Genomic DNA, 21020 nt, shown 5'->3' on the forward strand with positions numbered 1-21020 from the left:
AGGATCGTGATTAAACTGGTAAGTAAGGGAATAGTCTCAAAATCTATGCTAGTGTAACACAGAAAAGCTAGGGCAAAGAGCTGGTGAGAAAAATGGTATGCAGAAGTTGGACTGCATGAAAATCAAAGCAGTAGCATATAGTGTACTGGGGAAAACTGTTTTTTTTCTGCAGAAAGTTGAAGTTGTTTTATATGTTTAGGTTTTTCTAATGGTGAATTCATGAGTTTTCTTTTTCTAAGAAAAAATTCACCTTCAGGCAATCTACGCCGAATGTTTATCTTGCTGCCTTTTGCTGGGAAACATCCCCAGTTTGTGCCTATTGCTCATAAATTCCTTGATTTATTTGTAAATTATGTATTCTGAGGCCTTGTAGCAAGGTTATTTCTTATTCAGAAGTGTTCTACAAATGTTTCTCCACTCCACCTATTTAATACATCAAATACATATTATTGCTAAAATATTAATATTGACAATTTAATTTTTATATTGTTTTGACCTCCTTATGGATGGAGCATAGGCAAAGAGAAGAAATTAAAAAAAAAGTAAGAAATTGTTTGGTATAGATCTGATATTAATCATCTTAGAAATCAGTTCCCCTTTCACTTCCTCTTCCTTCCTACAGTGTCATTAAACGGCAGAGGATTTTTCAGTCTTCTACCAGTGGGGATTTAAGAGTAAATAGTGGTGTTATGTGGAGATGGAAGTTAACAAACTCCATTAGAATTTTTCTTTTTGTAGTGATCTTCAGGTAGCTGTCGGAGTATTTGCCTGAATGGACACTTAGATTCTGCTTGCGGTGACTTAACTCCAAATGCAGTATCATTCTCATAGCCACACGTGTTACGCACAGTAGAGATTCTGAGCATACTAGTACATGGTTATGAAGTAGCTAGATGTGTTTTAGCTTAAATATTCTGACAGTCTTCTTTATATGACTTCGGGTTCTTCTCAGCATACTTTGTCTCCCAAATTAATTTACTTTAAAAACACTACTTGAGATTAAGGCTAGCTTTTAAAGTTGTCTTTCTCTGCCATCCAAGTATTTAGGTACTTAATAACTTAATTTTCCCAGGCATTCTACTGTGGTAATAAATATTATAAAATTATATAAATGTTATATAAAGCTATTATAAGACTAGCTATCCTTTGTGAATATAAGCCTTTCATTTTATCACCTGGAATATAAAAACCCAAATATCCTACAGTGGAAAGCTGAAAATTACAAGATCCAGCTGTGCGTGCATATATATCGATGATTTTGCTCATGTGTTGCTGAAAGGAAGTGTTGTTCTTAACTGTGTAATGTAAAGCTAATCTTTTATTCTGCAGATCAGTCACCCACTGATACCAGACTGTGCTAGTATTTTTGTGTGTGGCTCTCTTTCAGACACCCTGATTGTAGGATGTACCTTACAGGACTTCTGTTGGTGCCAGATGAAAATTTGTTTGTCTTCTCTTTGCCCCCACTACCCAAAGCCTGGGGTGGGGAATTTTTAATACCTCTTTCCTTGCTGAATCACCCAGAAGGTCAGTGGCATGCTGTGAACAGAGCTGCTGCTGCCTTTGCTTGACTCTTCCTCAAACTTTAATTGGAGCAACTGGATTACACCAGTCTTTCTGCTGCTTTAATATACCTTACTGTCTTTAGGTGAAAAACACTGTGTAAGAAAGAGAAGTATCATTTATTTAAAATAATAAAATTATTCAGATTATTACTAAACCTCTAGCTGTTTTATGTGTTCTGGATATTTAAACTCTAACGGTTTATTAACCCATTGATTGCTAACAACGTTTGGTCAAAACTCAGTCCAGAATGGCCTTCAAGAGGCCACAGAGGCATAATAAAATCAGCAAACTGGGTAAAGCCTCCATACATGACCCTCTTGCTGTATTACAAACTGTGTATGTTACAAGTGCACTTAACTGTAGAAAGCAGCACAAAAGAGTAGGAGACTGTACAGGCTGGCAGGTTCTGTTTCACTGTACAGATGCACTTTTCTGGTGTCACACTGCTTGCCAGTGTAGACGTGATTTCAGAGAGTCGGAGAGATTTAATATACTGCAATTAATGTAGAGTCAAGAAAGAGAGATGGAACCTAAATGAGATAAATAGCACAACAGGGACACAACAGTCTCCTTTCTGAGCCATTAAAGCAGGACAGCATATGCAATGCAAACATAAAACCAGCTGAAAGAACAAAGTAATAAGAGTCTTGCTATGTCTGAAGTTAATTAGGGGCAACAAAATGCCCCTAATTACTGAAAGTGTGGGATCCTCAGCAAAGCTGCCTGGGATACTAATTAAAAGAACTGATTATAAGAAATAGAATGAATAATTAATGACTAAGAAATCATTTTCAAGAATATCTTCAGAGAGCAAATAATGTGCCCTTGGAAAATATTGTGACACACTGAGCCATCCACTGAATCTAATCCTGCAGATAGACCTGAACTGACTTGCAAGTTTGCCCTGCTTATGCTTTCTAGTGCTGAGGCAGGGACTAATAGGGGCAGAATGACAGGTAAAATAGGAATAGTATTTCCATTTCAATATCAAATGCTCTCTTCAATAGACTTCAATATGACTTCAATAGAACCTGCTTATGAAATATGCCAACGTAGTGTATTTTGTTTTAATAGTTGGCTTTGCAATAGTTCACTGCTCATAGAGCTGAGAGAGGTCTTTGGTGCTTGCAGAGGCCCTCTGGGTAGCAGCCTCTGTGTTGATTAGTAGCATGTGTGTCTGTAGCAACTGTTGGCTGTCAAGTGTATGGGCCACCAAATGGACTGTGATTTTTTGATGTTCTTGAAAAAACAGCAATATGGAAATTACATCTGACAGAATAAAAAATGAAAATTTAAAGATTTATCTTCTTCTCAAGCTCAATTAATAAGTTTTTTTATCCTAAGCAGTTCTTTAAAGGGGCTAATCAAGGATAAAGTTTTATCCAGGCATCTGTTTGGGTATTCTCACCTAATTGGCACTCCTTAATTTAATAATTTGAACTGTTTTTAATAGCCTTAATCCTCAATTACATTTACACATATATAAAAATTTAGATAGGAATAAATAAAAATGAATGCTTGGAAGCATTAAACCCAAAGAGCAATTTCCTATACTGGTTCTAAGTCTCTGCTGGAGGCTGAGGTGGGAGGCTGCAGGTACCCCAGAGTGCTGGGGTGCACATGAAGGGAACATGGGTCTTGAAGTAGTTAGACTGGACAATCAACCCACTCCTGTGTGATGTCTACCTAAGGCATGACATTTAATTCTCAATGATTGATATGTGGTCATTGTAGTGAGCCCCTCTTTATGTGGGATTCATCTTCACAGAGGGACCAACCCCAGAACTGAAATACCCATGTCCTTTGTAGTGTCTTTTAGTTGTTCTGAGCTTCAGTAGATTCATCAGGATGTCCTTGGTCCCATGAGGTTGTGTGTTACAATGAACTGACGAGTATCTGTACGGTCCCATAAGGTTGTATGCTGTAACTCTGAATGTGTTCACATCCTGCAAGAAGGATGTGAGCACAACGGACTCCTGTGTGTGCTCCAAGTGAGACCATGATCCATGGCAGAGGCAAGCAGGGAAGAAAGCTATAGGTACTATGGAAGGGGATTAGAATGAGTGCTGCACTGCACGTTATGATCTCATTGGTTTTAAAGTTATACATTAAGCAGAAAATACTGAAGTAGAAATTACTTAATACTACTACCTTTTCAGAAATGTATTTTTATTTGTTCTGTTTATTGTAGTAGAACTTGTAAATTGCCATTTAATTTTTTTTAAAACAAACATCACACACTCCCAGCCTCCCAAACCAAGCCAAAAAATCCAACATCCCAAACCCTGCAGATGTGTATTTCTGCCTTGGCTTTTGTAGCTTTTTCAAAGACAAGACTCCTAAACCTTGTAGTGAGGAAGCAAAGATGTTCATATGAATTGTGTTGATAGTGAAGATTTTATTTTTTTATTAATATTGAGCTTGTAGAATTGATCTGATTTCCTAGGGCCAGGTCAGAGTTCATTCCATTGAAATTAATGCACTGAATTTCTAGTATTCTATTTCTGCTTTTTAAGTTTTACAGGCATAAGACTTAAGTATTTTGCTTGGTTTTATATTTAGGATGGATTTGTACCTTGCCTTAAGACATTTGCTTTGGAAGCATACATCTTTTCAGTGTGAAGGATAATTTATTTTCCTAATTTGATTCAATTTTTGAGTTTTTTCTTATAGTGGAAAAATAATGAGTCCAACAGGAAAACAGCTATCTCAATTATGTGGTTTAAATAAAACAGTAAGAAAAAATTCTCCTCCTGTACTGCACAACTGTAGAGATAGTGCTTACCTTTTACTCAGTCTGATTTTAGTGAGGCTACAGAGCAGCCAACATAAGTCACTTTTTGGGAAAAAAAAAAGAAATTGATCTATTTTGTTTTTAGTAGTGATGTGGTTAGGCTGGAACAGCTGCTTCATATTGGTGGTCAGACTAACACTGCCTCAGTCAGTGCTCATAAGATAAATGGGGTAATGTCTATTGACCATAATAGCTGGAGTAATATGTCTGCTCAGAGATTGAGTGAAGGGGTGTGAGGAGCTGCAGCTCTGAGAAATACAGATGGTCAATGATGCAAATCCATTTCAATCTATAGTGCTGGAGAGCCTGGAAAATGAACAGAATTGCATAATAACATCAGAATAAGATAGGTAGCCTCTAACCTTTGTTTTCTGAAAGGCTGAAGTATTCAGGGAGAAAATCAGTTGTTTTGTTAATGGAGTGAACCCATCCTTGGACAGTATGTGCATTTGTGTGTGTAAGGCAGGTGTCAGCATGTACTCACCACAGCCATTCATATGAATAAGTAATAAGAAAATAGTACTTAAGGTACCAAAATTGAAAACTGTCTCAAAATACTAGTAAGTTGCTTGCTAATTTTGAGCCTAATAATTTTAAGCCAAATGAAGCATTGAAATAATATGTTGGCTTTTTTTTCTGTTGCAAGTAAATAAATTTGTGCAATCAATGCAGAAGAGTGAGAAAGATCAAGATGAACTAAACTAATCCTGTTTTGAGGAGGATTTGATTGTCTGAGTTAGGGACATCATTTCTGATGCAGTAGCTTGTAAACAGTTTAATGTGTGTATTTACGAATTGTGTTCATACAACTTAGGAAACCAAAATAAGGGCTGTTTTTTGAAAGGTGGCACAAATAGGAGAGCTGTAGATTTTCCCTCAATGTATTGTGTGAAAACAGGTATTTTATTCCCCTGCCAGTTCACAAAATTCTTTTTGAATCACCAGATATTTACCTGGGAACACATCTGCTGCCAGACAGCTCTGCTACTGTATTTGTGCCTTTGACAGAACATGTAATAAGCCAGGCTAACAAAGGTGCTGGGCCTCAGGTACACCAAGTAAACATGCTGGCAAATATCACAGCTGAATGAAATTGTGGATTTGCTGTAGGATGGAAAGATGATACTGCAAAATCATTGCAAAGCTGATGAATGTATTCAACACACAGACAAGTTACTGTGTATCATACTTGAACTACAAATGGGAAGGGACCTCCTGTGTTGAGTCAGTCCCAAATAAGTGAGTCCAAAAATAAGGTTTCTTTTCTCTTTGATAAGCAGGTGAAATTTCACTTAGTAGGTTTCACTACTGATTTTCCTTGCTCTAATAGTTGTGGGACTTTTGTTTCCCAGACAAATGCATTTGCAGGTTTGGTTTATACCCACTTCCTGTTCTGTCAACTCTGCCCTTCTGCTGTAATAACAGCTTTTCCTTCCTGAAGGATTTTGTAGAGGATGGCGTCTCATTCTGCTATATGAAACTATCCAAGGTCTGAGCCATCCATCAGGCAGTAGATTCTCTTCTTCTCTGACTGTCCTAACTGCCTTTATCTGTAGGTTTTGCAGCTGGAATTAATGCCCCCTTGTTCTCATGTCACATAAACATGATGCCTGGAGTGTGCTAAGGCAGCCAAGGAGAACAAAAATATTGCAGAAGTTGTTGTGAGTCCTGGCCTTAAGTTTGGGATGCTGAATTTCACCCCATTTCTGTTACCACAGCTCCTGGGATGGCTGTTTTCCAGTACATCTTTTTATCCAGTACGTTTTTTTTTAATCCACTCTGTGTGCTAGTGCATCCCAGCCCTGAATGCCAATATCAGTCTTCAGATTCAGAATATCTGTAGTCATGTTCCTGTTCTCTCTGTCATAACAACATGGAAACACTGTATGTATGGTCAGTTTTCAGCTATCTTTCCTTCTATTTCTCTTTTAACAGATACCTTCACATTTTTTGGAGTCTTTTTGCCCTTTGTGGCAGTATCTCCACTGTGTAACTGTTGTCTAGATAAGATCTACAGCATTCTTCCAGCCAGAAAGCAAGAATAAAAAGACTTGATTTTTATAATCTTTTAAGTAATTGTGGTAAATCAGTGACTTTTTAATCCTTCCTATTCTGGGTCAGCTATTACTCCTTACCCTGACTCTAACCTTATTTTTATGTCCTTGTCCTATGGAGTCTATGCTTCTCTGCATATAGAGACCTGCTGCCCTCTTTTGGGAAGGAGGATACTTTGGTCGATGCTGGATAGCTTTCAGACTCTTCTAAAGAGTTTGCATGCTGGCTTATTCAGGTCTCTCTTCATATAACTGAATTGACTAACTCCTCTTAATTCCTTGACATAGAGAATAAATTACCACTTCTCAGTTTCCAGGCTAAAGAGATCTTCCTGACAAAATGCAAACTGCTGAGACCAGATTTGTGTTCAATAACCATGCCTATCAGCAAGCTCTCAAAATAATTAAGTGCTGTGGTGATAAAGAACAAGACGTGTTCAGTGGCACAATTTGTATGAATTCACTTGCAGTGTTGCTGTGTACTAATTGTTTTTATCCCAACTGCCATCAATAGTCTTGAGTTCCTGGTTGTCCAGTAAGGTTCTAAATAGGCTGTTCCTGGCATTCTGCCCTGGCCACATTTGGCACACTGCAAAGCAGAGTTTACGAAACATCTGTTAGGTCAAGCGTTTTGTTGACCTCAGGAGGTTAAATGGCTAGGACATACTGATTTCTCCATAGAGTCTGTCTAGATTTGTGAATTTTCATTATACTTTTGCATATGACTTGTGTGCTTGTAGCAGTCATGTATAGCATGAATAACATGTATAACAGCAGCATTTGGAGTTAATCCTTCCCTATAGAATACTGAGCCTGTGTTTTTGTTTTACAACCCATTGGCATGTATAGACACGAGTTCTCTGTGCAACAAAAAACATGGACTGGTGTTTCCTTCCTAACTTTCCTTACTTTGACACCACAACTTTGTGGTTGAATAGAACACAAGAGTGAGTTACTTATGGTCCAATGTCATCTTTTATTCTGCCTGTAGTGTGGTACTTCAGGCATCTCCCAGCACTGGAAAGTTGGCCTTGGCCTATCTGCCTTACTCCTACTCAGCATTTTTAAGTAATAATTTAGGAAAAGCTGTTACAAAGTATATACTCTGAATTTTTCTGAAGGTCAGTCATTTTTTTCTGTGCTTCTTGAGTCTGGTGCTTGTGCTTGTGCTGGGGACCAAGTGAATCACTTTGAAAGTCTTATTCTTGTTCCTGTGTGGTTTAATTGCACAAAGTTAAGCAAACCTCATTCACCACAGCTCTTCCACTTCTCACACTCCTCAGATGTACCGGATTTTATGGAATGGCATATGTGTCTTTTGGTTTAGGCTTGCATTGCCTGGTCCTTTGCACCAGAAGGAAGAAAAGCTTTAGAAAGGAGAAAAAAAATCCTGTCAAATTAAGTTGGTAGTCTCAGTAGAAGAGTGGAGAACTGGGCGTTGGAGGAAGGAATAAGCTCTCTTGTTGTGGTGTGGTTTTTAAGTTTGTGTTTGCCCACTATTCTCCTCCCTAATCTCCTCCCCTCCCGAGTTATCAATCTCCCCAAGCCCATCCCGAACTTCCTCCCTCCCAAGCTGTCAGTCCTCCCTATCCCTACCCCTTTTTCCAGAGTGTTCCTTGTCCATCTTGTAGTATTCGATACTCCATTTGTTACTTTGTTTTATCCCCCTCCTCTGCTGTACCTGATAGGTTTATAGAGTGTTAGCCCTGCCCTAGATTCCTCCCCTGCCATGCCCTCATTGGTTGCTTGCCCTACACCACTCCCCCTAGAAAGCCCTCTGCAGACCACCCCCCCCCAAGTTTGTCTTGGGGTCCCAGGTCGTGGACCTAATAAATCCACCCAGTTCTACCCCAAGTTCTATGTCATCGTTATCTGTTCCTGCGCCGGACCAAGCGATAACTGGGAATAGCAGAGCTCACGTGGAGAAGGTCGCGCCCCTGCTGTTGCTGCCCAGCACAACATGACAACGCACTGCGACACTCTGTCTCTGGAAGCTCTGATTTTTGTATGCGTCGATCCTTCATCATTTTGCCTTCCGTGCAGAACAGGAAGAATATCAAAGTATTGCTCCTCTACTGTAACTTTGAAAATAATAGAAATACTGAAAGTTGGGTTCTATCTGAAGTTTGGAAAGGAAATTACATCTCTGGAATATCAGACTACCCCCTAGTTGCCAGTGCAATAGCTATGTAGTAAGTGTCAGCACAGTTCCTCTGACATATACGTAATCACTGTGCAATTTTTTTTCTGTGACAGTGGGAGGGATGGACATCAGGAATCGTGTTCTCTTGCCTTTGGTTAGATACATAAACTACCAGTACAATGTGTACCAAAGTTTTCTTAGGCAACTTTTGCAGGATTAAAGATAAGAATTTACTCCTGACTTAAACTGGGAAGGCTGGGAGGCTTTCAGCCAACTTCCTTTCATTGTTTCCTTCAAACATCTGATCTTATCTGGTCTGCTGTCACGTTATTAAATATGTGTGCTGTCCTGGAGCCACTTAACCTTTTCCCCTTTGCCTGTGTGCTGTGCCCTGCTCAGATCCTGGTCTTCAGGGGACTTGAGCAGGGAAACTTCTGGTTCAGTGGGATTTTGCACAAGTACATGCTCTGTGAATATATTGTGAAGTTGTAACTAAGCATTTATGGAGAGTAATAGCTTTAAGACTATTTTAGCCTTTTTTTTTTCTTATCTTTAAGAAGGGAACAAAAAAAAAATGGTCACACCACTAAGCTCTAATTAGAGTAGCTTTAGAGAGACCTTCTTGATTTGCCTTTTGAGCTCTGTGCTCTGTCAGGTAGGTTTTGATCAAATGCTTTCCTGCCAGCATTCAGTTGTTAGCATTCAGTCTAAGTTAGTCACCAGTGAATTATGGTCTGTGATATGGTCCAGGTCCCATTGCTCTAGTTCTTTTCTCTTTATTGATTTCCATTCTCATTTTCATTATTGTCCTGGTCTCTCACTGCGTGCTTCCTAGTGCTTTTATTTTGTAGCTCTTCAGAATGAATGTCCATGAGTCATGATTTGAAATAAAATGCTAATAATGACATTATGCAACACTTTGAAATAAACATTTCAGAGATTGTTCCTTTTAAGTGGTAGACTTTGAGAAAAATCATACCAGTCTGCAATGATAAGGCAGTAGGAGTTAGAAAAAAAGAAAAAAAAGAACAGGCTGGTAAACTTTAACATTTTAATTTAAATACCTCATTCTTGTATAGGTTTGCCAGCATCAGGAAGAGTGAGAAAATTTTCTTGGCCATTTCCTTTAAGCAGAAATCAAGAAATTAAATCATAATTGGTGCAGAGTTAAAAATACATAATTATATATATACACAGATCTGAATAATGGCTAAATAGTGTTGTGTCCCCTTTCACTATGGGTTTCTGTCTTTAAGAGTGTGCAAATGTTAAATGCTGGCTCCACCAAGCTGTCCAGAAGGACTTAAATGGTATGGCCATGGAGCCAAACATTGTATTAAAATAGGTAAATTTGAGCATGGACTATTGTGATACGAAAACTTGCCAGGTTTTGACTGTTTCTAGTCAGCTGTTGGGTTTGTTTCTAAACTGGGAGATTTCGACATTCCCCTTTGTTTGAATGGTTTCCTTCTCCCTGGAAGTAGTACTTTTTAAAGACCTACTGATGAATGGGGGAAACACTTCTGATAGAGGTTTATGTGTCTCTTGTTTTTTCTTATCTTTACAACTCTCTTTACAGTTCTCTTGAAAGTGAGACCACGGAATGCAGCTGCAACTGAAGAAGTTTCATTATATGCTTTGCAGAAGTACAACTCCCATCCTCACTGCTGTTTTTTAATGAAATACCTGCGATCGTGTAATCTGAATACTGTAATTTTTATAACTATGTTTCAGGAGTCTAAGTATTGGCAGAGGAGTCAATACATGGTGTAAGGATATGCAGATGAGAGGAGGAAATATTTGTTCTAGAGGAGGCAGTCTGAATTTTCCCTTACTGATGGTAATGGACACCCTTGCTTGAATGTTTTTACTTTGAAGAGAACTTTAGAAGCATTAACAAAGGAAAACTCCTATTTGGCTAAATTTTCCAGAACTAAGCATACTTTTAGTTTGGGTAGTATAGTGTTTCCTACTAATTGGTATTTTTTCCAAAATTAATTTTTATGGTTTTACCTATTTTGACAATGGTGCCTCTGAAGATCATTCATGAGGGGGTTTGAGGACCCCCTCAAACTCTTCACTCTTTTAGCTCTTCTGCTTTAAAGATACTAATTTAGTAAAATGAATAGGAATTTCAAAGCTGTTGGTGATTGGGGACCTGCTGTTTATGAGTGTAAAAATAAAATCTATTGTTACAGAAGAGACAAGCATCTAAAAGACCTGGGTGATTTATACAGTGGTATCAAACATTAGTTGTCTAAGGCAAATCAGCTGTTATTTGACTTTAAAATGCCTGTTAAGCTAATAAGCAGCTTAGCTTAGCAATTCCTGATTGGTCTGTAATTTCGAAGCACCTAGAGGTGATGAAAGGACTTTAGTGTTATTTGAGTGAAGTCATACCAATATGAATGGTTACTACTGCACTGAAGATTAGGTGTGTGGCAATAGCAGCCCACAGCCAGATTGTAAAATATCTTCTTTTTTTGATATTTCTTTCAGCCTCCTGTTCAGAAAGGGATGTGTTTGTGAATCTGCCTTAGAAGGAATTGTGGATTTTTGATAGGTGTGTTCATTTTGAAAGAAAAATAACCTACTATTCTTATGTTTATACAAGATTTCTGGTGGAGGAGAAGAATACTTAGCTTTAAACCAGATGGCTCATGAAGAAATGTGAATTTATTCCTCAACATGTGGCTGTGGGATTTCACTGTATATAACCAACATATTAATCAATCTTTTTTTCTATTTATTTTAGATAACTCTGTAGCAGTTGTTTGTAGGAGCAATATGATTTGTGTAAATATGCCTGAAAGTCCTTGTTGTTAGAAGTTAGAAATTTAGGCTGAATTTCCATTATTTGCATGGCTCTAAAATTTAGCAGACATGGAGCTCAAATCCTGGAGGAAAATTCCTTGTCAAAAGATGAGGCAATGTTTACAAAAGGCTCACATAATACTGATTATTTTCCTTATTTTTCTGTTGTTCAATACTATTTATAATTAAATAATTCATTATCTATTGTTATGAAAAAGGTGGGGTTTTTTTTTTGCTTACACAGAACTTTGTTTTCTAAAGTAAGAGAAGCATTGTTCCTTAAGTGTTAACCCCCTTTAAGTGTGGATCTTCCACAAATTCTGAGTTATTGTGGATGTTGTGAACATGCTGCTGTCTTGTCATGATGCCAGAAACATCTGTTATTTTTGGGTAATAAAATGTTTCACTTTCAGAGTATTTTTTAACCTGTGATGCTGTATCAGGATGGAAACTGAGAGAGGTAAAGTTTTGTGTCAGCCTCTTTAGTGATTGCACAATTTTTGTGTCCTACATGCAATAAATGAGTCTGTGTGCTTTACACTATCATGTGCTGCAACCATTTTCACTTATTTTACAAATAAAATAATGGAAAATTTGCAGGGAATGTACTAATTATTGTAAATTTAAAAATCTTCCACATAATAGGATTATTTCCCTCACTTCATACACAAAGAGGCTTTATTCTCAAATGCTGTAATGTCAAAGTGGCAGTATTGTCATGGATGCAATCAGTGACTCAGAAATGAGTTAGCTAATTTTCAGTTCTGTATTTAACTGGAAAGAGAAGTTTGCACATGCAAGAGGACAAGCTTGGGAAGGGAATATGTAAATTTGGGTACTCTTGTCTGGACTCCCATTTAGTTAGTGGTTATTTGGTCAGCAGAGATATGTGTGCATCAGTTCATTTGTTAGGTTATCCACTAATTTGGGATATTTATAAGGCATGTGCTGTAGAGTGACAAGAGACTTGCTCGGTTGGGTACACTGACTGCATGGTTAAGATCTCCACTGAGCACATGGAGGAATTTGAACATCTTCAACAGTGAAGACTCTTGACCTTTCTGAGCATCTGTTCAGGGGTTTGACCACTGTTAATAGGGTAAAAAAATTTCTGTAGGTCTAGAGAAGAATTCCCCATGAACTGAGTTCTCCAACTGTAGGCAGTGTAGGTGGGACACAGATGCCTGGGTCTGGCTAGTGGGCAGTGCTGACCTGGGGTATCACTCAAGTTGTGGTAAGGAATATATTTGTGTGACTCTCTTATAGGGAAATATACCCTGCATCCTGAAGTGTTACCAAACTGTTTACAATATAGACTGTATCTAGAGTTGAATGTGGGTGTTGCATTTATTTTTCTGGTTTGCTGTGTTGTTACCACATCATGTTTTGCATGGAGTCGCTTCCTTCAGACCAGAATTCATCAAATCCAAAATGAGTGAGGACTCACGCAACAATATTTTGCTTGCATGTGCTGTTTCAGCTTTGGCATTAGGTATTGGACTGTCTAGTTCTTAACTTTATGAGGTTAGATCTCAGGAGATGATAGCACTTGTTCTACCTATGGTAATTTGAAAAATAGAATCTTATGCTTTATACTATTTGTTTGCTTTCTCCTTTCTCAAGAGTATTGATCTTATTTTCAGTCTTTCTCTGGAAAGACCTTTCAAGGTAGCTTGCTGCCTCTGAAACCTTTCATAGTAACTTCATGCTTCACAACATTCTATCTTTGGTTTGTCTTTAATAAAAAAAGTTCTACCTCCTTTTTTATGTTTCTAAAAGCAAACTTTCTTGGCATATGGGCTTTTAAAATTTAAACCTTCAAGTTTCAAGGTTTTTTCGAAGGAAAACTTAGTGCCTTTATGAGAATGTTTGCTTCCTTGCAAGCTTTCACTTATAGATCGGAGACTGCCTTGGGGAATCAGTGTTCCATTCGAAGTAACAGACACACAGATTACAGTGAATTTTAATATCATGAAAGATCATGATACAGGACTTCTGTAGGTTAGTAACATTAGAGCAGAGTTGTCATTAAAGACTCACTCATTTTGGGTGGGTTTTGTTTCCTTTTGTTTTCAGCTGGCTAGCTTGTAAAACCAGATTGGAATACCAAGAAGTTTCAAACCGTTGAGAGTGTCATATCTGTAAATGTGAATTATTTAATGAATGTGGCTTAAGGTATGTAAGAAATATCTAAGCAACATGAAAATTAAAATACAAAGTTAAGTAATATGATGCCTTTAGGGATCAGGAGCTAAATCTGCAAGACCAAAAAAATAATGGAATATATGTTCAGTATTCTTCATGCTTCTGGTAACTCCTTCAATGGCCAGTTGTGTTCTGTTATCTTTGTGTTGCCATGGAGTTCACAATCTCTCTTTTCCCTGGGAACTGTGCTCACTTGTATCATCCATGCGACACTGTAGTAGCTATGCACAATTCTGGTGCTGAAATTTCTGGTCAGAAAGGCTCTGGGAAGTTTTAGTATTAAGCTCTTGACTAACTTCTTCCTGTGTTGATAGAAGACTGTCTTCCATTGTAGAATCTATGTGTTCCTGAGATCATGAACTTTTATCATTTATATTACACAGGTGAGGGTGTTTTGTGTGGGGTTTTTTTTTTTTTTTAATCCCTGTGTGTTTCTTTCTTTATGACTCTTGTTGCAAGTTAGTTAGCTTGATAAGCTTATTTTGGAGCCAAAGTATAAAGCTTTTCTTTAAAAAATAGAACAAAAAAGTCAAAACTTTAAGCCTACATTTGTATAGTCTCAAACCATATTCATGGGTCACATGGCTTTTTGTTTAAAAACCAAAACAAAACCCTGATGCTACCTACAGATCTTTTTGGCCAAAGGTTGTTTTGTTTAGTATTTTATCCTAAAATTTTCTTGACTATGAGGAAAAGCAATTTTGGTTTTAGGTTTAAAAACTCTTCCTGCTTGGTTTCTTTGGAGCCTTTTGTTGGCTTCTGTTTAGCTGGAATGTGAACTTCAGCACAGAGATGCAGTTACTTAGAGAAGATTCTTACAAGTGTGAACAAAAGTGCTGTGGGCATAATGTTGCATTTGTATTGATTTCTATTTTGTTTACTGCAAGTCTGTGTTCAAGTGTAACATCCTTCAGACCTGGCACTTGAGAATCCATAAGAGCTCCTTCTCCCTTCTGTGTAGCTGCTTGTTTCTTCAGAGTAGAGATGCTTTCAGCGAGCTGCCTAGTCTGCTCTGCAAACTTTTTGCTATCAGAGTTCACTTTGATAGGGGATGAAACGAATTAACTGTTTCAGAGGGATAAACAAAAGTATTGTTGAGATGTAATCTTTCAAATAATTACTTCTTTGTAATACATTGGTCGAAAGCACTTCAGATGGTTTAGAAAGCTTGATGGAGGAAGAACTAAATATTTCTTAAAGTCCAGGCTTATATCAGACCTGAATGCCAGTGAAAAAGCAGATGAGAAACTTTAGGAAGGGTTGCAGCTGAGAAGAGGGCATTTCTGGCAGACATGGCTGGTGCCCTCCATGCAGTGCCATGCAGGAGCACTGTGTGCCGTGTGTTGCAGCTGGTGGCAGCGCTGGGGGAAGCATCAGCCAGGCTGCCGCGCTCTGAGGCTGCTCCATCACCTGCTGGGCCCTTTTTCTGCCCCTTGCCTGGTCACTCCCTGTCAGAGGGGATTTAACAGTAATAAGAGCACTGTGCAAATCATCCTAACTGCCCATGTGCCTGTGAGGGAGGAATTTGCTGCCAGTGAGCACAGGCTGGGATTTGACTTTGGTTTAGCCATGGTGGGCAGCCTTGCTGCTTTTCCTGGACATGTTGAAGGATATGCCATAGGGCAGGCATCACACTGACAGCAGCTCTACTTATTTCACCAAACTGACTTTGTGAGGGCTTTTCCACCCAGGTCTTTCTCATTTTCCTAACTAATTTTTCTTTTCTACCAAAAGTCATCTTGTAATGGAGCTCTCCTGTAAGTCCTGTCTCCTTGCACTGTCTCTTTTCTATTTTCCTGTGCTAACTTCAGGTCCTGTCCCAGCCTTGTGCAACCTAACCCAGCTCTAGTTTTCTGTTTTTCTCAGTTGTCATCTTCCAACTGTTCACCACCTTCTCACTCTCTTTCATCATTCATCAAATTACCTTCTATTTTACCATCTTTGCATATCTAGTGTCCAGTACCTAAAGGGTGCTTACAGGAAGGCTGGAGAGGGACTTTTTCAAGGGTACATAGTGATAGTACAAGGGGGAGTGACGTTAAGCTGAAAGGACAATAGGTTTACGTTAGACATTAGGAAGGAATTCTTCACTGTGAGGTTGATGAGGCACTTGAACAGATTGCCCAGAGAAGTTTTGGACTTCCCATCCCTGAAGGTGTTCAAGACCAGGTCAGCAGGGGCTTTGAGTAACCTGGTTTAGTGTAAAGTTTGCTGCCCATGGCAGGGGGATTGGAACTAGATGATCTTTAAGGTCACTTCCAACCCAAACTATTCTATGATTCCGTGATACCCTAATCTGGGTAGAGTGGTCTCACTGACTGGGGGGAAACACATGGTGTGACTACACTCGCAAAGGCAGCATGGCTGTCTGTAGTTTTCTTTTGTAACCTCTGTTTGCTTGTTAGCTGTGTCAGAGAGCAAGCCAGCACCTTGTGGAGTTTTGGCTGCAGAGGGAGGTTTTAGCTTCTGAAGGTTTTTCAGAGTACACAGCTGCCAAAGACTTGATTGAGTAGACTGAAATTAGTTTTATAGCTCTGCTGGGTTGACCTTGGCCAGCTGCCAAACATACCCAGCTGTTCTCTCACTCCCTTTCTTAATAGGACAGGAGAAGAAAATAAGATGGAAAAGTTCATGTGTCGAGGTAGACAGTTAACAGTTGCCATCACAGGCAAAACAGACTTCACGTGATCAGAATTAATTTAATTTATGGTCAGTCTCAAGAGTTGGATGGTGAGAAACGGTGGTCAAAACTAAGATGTCTTCCACTCCCACTGCACTTCATCTTTTTCCCAGGCTTGTTACCACTTATTTATTTCCAGCTCACTTACCTCTTCCCCCTCCACCCTGAGTGGCACAGTGGGAAGGGTAATGGGGGCTGTGATCAGTACAGGACAGCTTCTCCCTGCTGCTCTTTCCTCCTCACACTTTTTCCTGGTCCAAGCATGGGTCTTCCCCATGCTCTGCAGTCCTTCAGAAAATACCACATGCTCCAGAGTGGTCTTCATGGGCTGTTAGGGCAAAACCTGCTGCACTGTGGTCTCTCTGCCTGGGGCCTGAAGCACCCCCTGCACTTCTCTTAACCTGAGTGTCACAGGACTGGTTCTCACTTTTTTTTCCTCCCTCCTTACTGCTGGGCAACATTTTGCCCTTTCTCAAGTGTCTTTTCCCAGGGGTGCTGTCACCATGCCTGAGGGGTTCAGCCGTGCCCTGTGGAGGGTGGGTTGGAGGTGTCTGTGACAATGGCTGTGTCCATCCCGGGGCAGCCCTGGCCTCCCTCAGAGAGGCCACCCCTGCATCCTCTCATGGTCAATGCCTGGGCAATGACACCCTCTGCAGTAATTTGTCTAAAACAAGAGGTTGGTTCTAGGCAGAGGGCAAAATACCTTTTCTGGATGCAGGGCATATTCTTTCGTCATCCTTTTGAATCCATGGCCTACAGAAGTATTTCAAGGACCTTTTTCAAGTTACACCCCTTTACTGGTCACCATGGTCATTGCCGGGGATAGTGGGGCAGTGGGGTGGGCTGTGGTGAAAGGGGAGATCACTGCAGGCACATAAAAACAAAGTTACAGCCTAAAACTGAAATCTGTGCTGTGTGATCCAATTAAGGGGTTTCCAGTTGAGTGCTGTCAATCTTGCTTACCCAAGCAAAGCATCTATGTTAAATCATGCATAGGATGAGCGAGATTTATTTAGAAGTGATCTGTGTGTTTGTACAACACAGTGATTGCTTCTTTATTTGTGGGGTTTGTTCTATATACATTAGGGATATTTCCTAGTAGAATAATAATCATGATTACTTTCTTCTGGTAACATTTAAATCTGTCTTCCATGCCCCTTTACTTTTGAAAAAGATATAATTAAATTATTTTTCTTTTTTTTAGGTCTAGGTGGACTGGATATTATGCTCTTTTTATCTGCCATAGCAGCCAGAGAAGGAATAGTCTTGAATCAAGAGCTGCACAGTCCGTTTCATAATGCTCCTTTTTATTTAAAACCGAACAATTGGTTTAAATAATGCAGGAGGAAAAAACATTCGACTTTACAAATATTTCGATTTTGTTCTCTCTAGTGATAAAAGGGCATGTGGGAGTCATTTAAACCCCCTTGTATTAAATGTTACTGGTTCATGGTGATTATTGCTGTTCCCTGCAATTCGTCTTTAAAAAGCGAGAAGGAAGGCAAGTCGAACTTGGCCTCCCTATGTGTGAGGGTGGACTCTCAGAGGTGCTAAGCAGCCTCTACTCCCTTTGCACACCAGTGGCATTGGTGGGTTTTTTTAAATGTTGCAGTATTTTTGCCACATGTATTCAAGCCCAAACTGGATGTAATTTTAAGTCTGGAACATGAAAGAGCTGTTTTAGTTGGAAGTGTCTAGGGAGGCTTATTTATTTTCTCTTTTTGTCTCTCTCAGGCTTTATCTATTACTTGGAGACAAAGAAAACATGAATATAGAGGTTTCTGTCCATTGTGGCTTTGATCTGTTCCAGGAAGGAAATAAGAGCTGTGTTGATGCACCCTGTCGCTAAAGGTGACCCTATACCACTGTTGAAGATCAGAGATTGAGTTTCATCCCTCCTAACTTTTAATGTGCTAGGGAAGGAAGAACAGGGGACCAGGCCTCTTTGCCAAAGTTTTGCATTTTATTGCACAGCAGAAATACTTGCTTTTACTGTTCTTTCCACCCCCACCTGATGCACTTGAAGAAATGTTTAGTTTTGAGCTGGCATTGAGAACTAATAGACAAGATGGTGTGAAGAAGGCTGGCTGTTTGGACTGCAGCAGGTAGGGGAGAGCTCAGCCCTTGAGATGTGTGGTCATCAGGGAAAGATGGAGAGCTAACCTCAGTGGTACTTTTACAAGGTTGCAGGCAGCATGAAGTCCCACATCTCATGACTGTCATGGGGTATATTGGCAACTAGGCTGAATTTCTGGGTTTCAAGACACTTTTTTATTGTTCAGAATAGCAGAGACAAACATCTAGGTGTATCCAATAGTTTGTTGTTCAAGTGTACAGAAATATTTGCATGTGAGCATAATTCTGTTCACATTTCCAAATATTATCATTTCCTGCACAAAAGAAGAATTAAATTCCTTTGATGAAAATCATGCTGAAGTGCTGACAAGGAATGGATGGAATAAGTGTTTTACACTGTTACTTGAATAGTCCAGTTGACTTTGAGACTGTTGATATGCTTGAAAGAAAAGCTATACTGAAGTACATGTAATATTGCTCTAAAGTCAGTTTCATTGTCTCTTTAATAGCTCACTTCTTAGCACTGAGAGATCTTGCTCTGAAACAATACAAATCTTAGGAATTATTGTAACTTACTTCATATTATTGAGTGCTAATTCTTTAGGTTTCTAGAATAAAACCACAAGTCCTACAAATGCCAACATCTTTTGGCGAGTTAAACTGTAGTTACTGTATGTATGTGCCTAGTAGAGAGGACTTAAGAATTCATGTGATGTGGAAGAACAGGACTTAGTACTTTCCAGCAGTAACCCCTTCTAGTAACCGCTTACTACTACTCAGAAACTTTTGGTCTTTAACTGTGCTAGTGAATGCATAGGTGCTGAACTGAGTTTATAGAGTTCTTGCTGGTGAAGTCACATTGACTTTTCTAGTGTAGGTGATCACTTGAAATCCAAAAAAAAAAAAAAAAAAAAAAACAAACCCAAAAAGCTATCTGTGAGAAGCCTCTGTAAGACAAAGTAAAATTTCTTCCGGAAGGATTAAGAAGCCAAAGAAATGCAGTTAGAAACACACTAGTAGCCTACAGCTAAAAACTGAGTAGCATCCAGTTTCATACAGTAGTTCAACTTGACATTAAGTTAAAATTGTTGATGAATTTTAACCAAAAAAACCCTTTTAAATTCGGTTTGTCTTTCTAAATTGGGAGTTGAATCATATTTCCATTATTGCTTACTGATGCAAATGATATCAGATTCCTTTTTGAATGCACTAATTTCAGTTGTACCTTTTTTAAGTGTATGGGTAAAAGTGCTCTTTATAGTTTGGGTAAGACTTTGAGTCTTACAGTATGGCCATACTTACTTTGAGTCATACTTAGAGTACGGCCATTTTTAATGGCCTCTTTAAGCGAAATAGTTTTTAATACATTTCTGATAGTTTGTGAGCAGGAGGATTTCTTTTCATTTAGAAGTTATGTTTGCTTCTAAAGGAATAGATTTATTTTATTTTCATTTTTAAGTTTTAGTAGTTATGGCAAGGATGAGGGAACTGGACCTTATATGTCAGAACAAGTGGAATTCATCACAGAGCCACATAATCACAGAATGTCTCAAGTTGGAAGGGACCACAGTGGATCATTAGGGCTACCCTCCCTGGTAAAGCAGAGCCATCCCAGTGCACACGGCACAGGATTGTGTGCAGACAGTTTTTGAATATCTCCAGGGAGGGAGACTTCATAGCCTCCCTGGGCAAACTGTTCCAGTGCTTGGTCACTGCGCAATACGAAGTTCTTCCTCATGTTCAGGTGGAACTTCCTGTGCCTCTGTTTCCGCTCATTGCCTCTTGTCCTGCTGCTTGGCACCCCTGAGAAGAGCCTGGGTAGTGGAAATGTCTGGCTGTGTCTCGCAGGTCACTTTCCATCGTCAGCAGAGGTAAGGCAGGCATTCCAGGGCTGCAGGGTCTCATCTCTAGAATTTGCATTAGGATGAGCAGATTGTGCTATGCCTGCTGGTCTGCACTGTCTGGAAGGGGGCCTAAGCTGATGGTTCAGCTGCCAGCATAAATAAATATTCTTTATACAATATGTATTCAAAGACATCTCATGTAAGGGTACAAAGAAGATGGAGCCTGCTGGATGGACCAGAGTCTTTTGGACTTTTTGTTGTAGAAGCTTTGGCCACAGTTACTGAAAAAAGTAGTATCTTGTTAATAATGATTCTTGTGCTCCTAGTTTGTCATAGAATGTTTTTTCAATGTATTTGCCCCGTTATAATTTATTTTTCTGCAGTGCTTGTAAAAATATACAAAATCTTTCTTCAATCTAAAGAAGACTAATAACACATTTAAACTCACCAATTAAAATGCTTGTTATTGTCTTCCCATCAATGACTTGCCTTATTTTGCTTTACTTGAGTGGGTCAGAGGCTTTCTACATGTGAATTTAACTGAGTTCTTTTATTTGTCCAGTTCAACATCAATATATTTTTTGTCCTACCTTTCTAGTTCAAATTAAAAGGCTGAACCTAGAAATTTTGTACAATGTAGGATGTGTTTGAATCCCTGAAAGCTCTTCCAGAACTTTAGAAACTCAGAAATCTGTGTCTTGACATAACATATGCTCTTGAATCTATGGAGGGAAATTGTAACTTGAAATTGTCTTTGAGCTTTAAGATTTCTGTCACAGGGATTTTATTGCCAGACAAGTTGCTGTGTAATTAACTGATGACTTGAAATCACAAGTTCTTGTCA

The 21020-nt window shown here is 39.1% G+C and overlaps 1 protein-coding gene and 1 long non-coding RNA gene across 12 annotated transcripts in view; both read left to right on the top strand.

Annotated features, from left to right (window-relative positions):
• The window catches only part of CADPS2 (calcium dependent secretion activator 2), a 284902-nt gene that overhangs the window by 8617 nt on the left and 255265 nt on the right, over nt 1–21020 (top strand). The gene's annotated exons all lie outside the window — the stretch shown is intronic.
• LOC137473837 (uncharacterized) lies at nt 7538–9331 on the top strand. Its single transcript, XR_010999015.1, has 2 exons — nt 7538–7884; nt 8409–9331. It is a non-coding gene; the product is annotated as an uncharacterized lncRNA (long non-coding RNA).

The sequence above is a fragment of the Anomalospiza imberbis genome, chromosome 5 (genome assembly GCF_031753505.1).
Source record: "Anomalospiza imberbis isolate Cuckoo-Finch-1a 21T00152 chromosome 5, ASM3175350v1, whole genome shotgun sequence".
Lineage (NCBI taxonomy): Eukaryota > Metazoa > Chordata > Aves > Passeriformes > Viduidae > Anomalospiza > Anomalospiza imberbis.